The sequence below is a fragment of the Arvicola amphibius genome, chromosome 2 (assembly GCF_903992535.2).
Source record: "Arvicola amphibius chromosome 2, mArvAmp1.2, whole genome shotgun sequence".
Lineage (NCBI taxonomy): Eukaryota > Metazoa > Chordata > Mammalia > Rodentia > Cricetidae > Arvicola > Arvicola amphibius.
Genome location: NC_052048.2, coordinates 33929170 through 33933709, shown reverse-complemented (window position 1 = coordinate 33933709; position 4540 = coordinate 33929170). Strand labels below are relative to the sequence as shown.

General features: G+C 45.7%; 1 non-coding gene across 1 annotated transcript; it reads left to right on the top strand.

Annotated features, from left to right (window-relative positions):
• Positions 1 to 463: 463 nt before the first annotated feature.
• Trnak-cuu lies at positions 464 to 536 on the top strand. Its single transcript has one exon. It is a non-coding gene; the product is annotated as a tRNA-Lys (tRNA).
• Positions 537 to 4540: the final 4004 nt, after the last annotated feature.

Genomic DNA, 4540 nt, shown 5'->3' with positions numbered 1-4540 from the left:
AATAGTCTAGGGCTGAAGGGAGGCATGAGGCATAGCTCAAAGGAACAGCATTTCTTATCCTCACAGAGGTAACAGAAACTGGAGTGTTTGGGAATTGTTTACGCTCATGGTTGGCCATCTATGTCGTCCACTTTAAATGGATGGGCTACAGTGCATGTGAATAAATATCAATAAAGCTGCTTTAAAATACTTGCAGAAAATACTAGATATGACTACAGTTGGTACATGAAATAAAAACCAATTCAAGCAGCTAGATAGGACAAATCTGTGAAACACTCCATCAACAGTCTAACAACCTTTAGAGAGGGTTTATGTTTTTCTTGTTTTCAGAACAGTCAGCCTCCAGGAATAAGCTCTCCATGGGCAGAGGATTCTAGTTTTTAACCTGACTTCAGATGGCTGCAAAACCAGGGCTGTAGTGATGAGCTGTGAGCAGGCCTGCTTTTCATCCTGCCTGGCTCCCGCCTGGCTAGCTCAGTCGGTAGAGCATGAGACTCTTAATCTCAGGGTCGTGGGTTTGAGCCCCATGTTGGGCGCCATTCTGTAGTGAGGGGCTGTGGGCAGGCCTGCTTTCCATCCCATCCAGCTCCCACATAGCTAGCTTAGCCCCAGAAATAACAACACACAAACTGTATTCTTTTAAACACTGCCTGGCCCATTAGTTCCAGCCTCTTATTGTCTAATTCTCATATCTTGATTAACCTATTTCTAATAATCTGTGTAGCACCACGAAGTGGTATCTTACCGGGAAAGATTCAGCATGTCTGACCTGGTGGCTAGCTTCATGGCGACTGTCTCAGAGAGGAGAGGCATGACGACTGCCTGGGGTGTCTGCCTCACTCCCAGCATCCTGTTCTGTCTACTCCACCCACCTAAATCCTGCCCTATCAAAAAGCCAAGGCAGTTTCTTTATTGAACAATGAGAGTCCTCCATCACAGGGCTCTGAAGAGAAAGGCTACATGCTTCAGAGAGCCCGTCCCCAGACTCTGCACTTCACATGGGGTTGACTCAGCCTCTGACTGTACTTTACATGGTGGTGGGGAAGTTGAGACAAGAGAGAGCTGCAATGGAGGAGGATTACAGGGGTTGGGGGTGAGGTCTGGGTCATATAGGTAGTCAGTGACGCCACTAAGAGTCCTAGAGGGAGTGCTATGGCCACCAAACATCTTCCCTTCCTCGTGGGAAGAGCTTCTTCTGAAGGGCAACATTGACGAAATGCTTGTCCACCTGTGACTTATGTCGGCAACTCCCTTGTAATGTCCTGCAGGCTTGCCCAGCGAAGGGTTCCCATCTGAACTTACTGACTCCTGTTGTGACCCTGAGAGTGATACTTTGTTGCTCCATGACACTGAACAATGAATCCATTCTTGGTCCTCACTGCTCTCTAAGAAATATTTGAGCACCTGAATACACAGGGTCCCTCTAATTAACTTTCCATGTTCCAGTTACGGTGAGTCACAGTCTGATAGTATTAAGTGGAAAATTCTGGAAATAAGTTCTTAATTTTATCTAGTTATTTGTTGAGATGGGAGGTGGGTTCACTTTGTAGACCAGGCTGTCCTTGAACTTACAGAGATCCACCTGCCTCCTGAGTACTGGGATTAAAGGAGTGCACCCATCATGCCTGGCTTTTAAATTCTAAGTTTTAAGTATTGTTTTTGCAGCTGTAACTTGATTTTACAATTTTATTATTATTCATCTCTACCAGGGCCTACTTTATAAATTTTAAGCTATGAAAAACAAACTCCATGTAGGGCTCAGAACTGTCAGAGCACAGCTACAAGGCAATGTCTGTCTGGGGCTACAGGACATGTCATCATCAGGAAGGACATGAACAAATTTGACAAGAGGGAACATGGCATTTTACCACCTAAAACCCGGGATCAGATATGACCTGTCCTAAGGGGCTCAGGGTCATCCTGTTGTGTAATTTCAGGGGCCTCTGCAGAAGGACCAAGTACATCCTGAGTGATGGATTCTATGTTCCCAGAAGCCTTACCTCAGGTAAATGCAAATGTCCCTTGTGTGTCACTCACTGTCATTAAAGATCTGAGCTCCATTACTGAAGAGTGCAGGTGAAAACTGGGGAATTCTCAGTCTAGAAGGAACCACGTGCGCTCACACACTAGGTGCTGGGCAGATCCAGAGAGCCTGCACTCACAGGCAAGACTACAGACCTGGAATTTAAAAACCACACATCCATATACACAGGGTCCGTAAGGGGGCTCCTCCAAAGGTGACATTCCACCCAGGATGCAATGGCTGAGCTCTGAGCTAGTGCGAATGGGCTTGTTCCCCTTAGATGAAGAAGACAATAAGCCTCATTCACCCTCAACCTTTTCCATCTATTGATGTGGAAGGGTCTTCTGTTTTGTGTTGATTTCATTGGTTAATAAAGAAACTGCCTTGGCCATTTGATAGGCCAGCCCTTAGGTGGGTGGAGTAGACAGAACACAATGCTGGGAGGAAGACGGAAGTGAGGCAATCTCCATGCCTCTCCTCTCTGGGACAGTCGCCATGAAGCCAGCCACCAGGTCAGACATGCTGAATCTTTCCTGGTAAGCCACCACCTTGTGGTGCTACACAGATTATTAGAAATGGGTTAAGCAAGATGTGAGAGTTAGCCAGTAAGAGGCTAGAGATAATGGGCCAGGCAGTGTTTAAATGAATACAATTTGTGTGTTGTTATTTTGGGTGTAAAGCTAGCCGTGTGGGATCCAGGCAGGATAAAAAGCAGGCCTGCTTGTCTCATCACTACAATCTGTAGCAACAAGTTTACATGGCTAAAATCACTGCTTAGAAAACAGCTGAGGCCAGACTTCAAACTGTAAAACCCAAGACAGAAAGGTGCGTTGAGTGATTCTGAGTAAGTCACTCAACCTCTCTAAGCCACAATTTATTCATTCAGAGAAGAAAGATATTGCTATGTTTATTAGCCCTCAGTGTGTGTGCAACAGCACAGAGGCATGGGTGACAGTTCATGCAGAGCCTGCTGTGTGCTGTCATCATCTGCTGTGCAGCAACCTCAGAATCCCACTAGTGCACCACAGTGAGCATGGTCTGTCATCCCGTGACTCAGTTGACTCGGACAGCCTGCCTTCAGGCTTTGGATTTGGGGTTTGGCACAGGTGTGCATGCTCTGTGACCTCCTTTCGGAACCCAGGCTGGTAGGGCAGCAGGTACGAGGCAAGTTTTTTTACAAGGTAATATCATCAGATTCAACACATCGATCAAAGCCAAAGTAAAGGGTGAGAGAAATGTGCCCATCATGGGGGCCACAGCAAGAAGAAGGATGAAGAGCAAGATGAAGATGAGGTGAAGAGGCAGGACCACCAATTCAATCCACTATGGTACAAAATCAGAATCACCACCCACACAGCCATTCATCTAATTATTCACTGGAAATCCAGGTCATTTTTAGCATATTCTTCTTCCAGAAGGCTATCCTAGGTAAGGTGGCACAAGGTAATCACTTTCAATAAAAATTAGATTACCAAGGGGCAGGGGAAGGAGGCATTACCAGGAAAGCCTGCCTATCCTTCCATGTTTGTTCTGGTCCAATTATAAAGATGGCTTCCTGAGGCTGAATAAACAGCATCAAAGTAACAAGTATTTCTCTATTTACATGACCAAGATACCTCCAAAATGTGATGTATAAAATTCTACAAAGCATGACTTCCTCCTGAGAGGTGCCCTGAGTCCTGAGAGTACACCAAGAATTTTAGGATGAATGAAGAAGGGCATGTTAAACTGGGCTTACAATGATGACTTGTATCTTGTGGGCAAATTCGGGGGGTGATCTAAGAAGTGTGTGGGCTAAGCTAATACTTGGTGGCTCAGAATAGCACATAGAGTGGTGTGGGACAATGGTCTGTATTTTGTCAATTATATTTTAAATAAACGCTGATAGGCCAGTAGTCAAGCAGGAAGTATAGGCCGGACAACCAGACAGGAAGTAGAGGCAGGTCAATGAGAACAGGAGAATTCTGGGAAGACGGAAGCTCTTTCCAGAGTTCTGTCCCAGCCACAGAAGAAGTAAGATGTGACTGCCTCGCTGAACAAGGTACCAAGCCACATGGCTAACATAGGCAAGAATAATGGACTAATAAAAGTTTAAGAGTTAATAAGAAGTCTGAGATAATGGGATAATCAGTTTATAACTAACATAGACCACTGTGTGATTTCTTTGGGACTTAACAATTGTGGGAACTGGGCAGGACAGAAACCCCAACAACAGTAGACTATTCTAGAGTTGTAAGTAATAAGGTCAGTAGATTGGACTGCTGATGGTGGGGATCTGAGCTGGGCTAGCTGGGAGGTCTGGGGGGGTAGGTGGAATGAGCCCTCTTTGGGGTCTCTGTTTGTCCTGGACACCGCAGCAAAGATGGGACTTATTTTCTTCCTGAGCCACCTGAGAAAGACGGTTCCCATAGCATTGACAGAAACAGAAGACTTAGAACCAGGGCCAAAGCAAGCTCACGGTGGAACTCTTCTGCTGCGGGGATCTGCAAAGACATCCAGAAAATTCCACAGCTACAG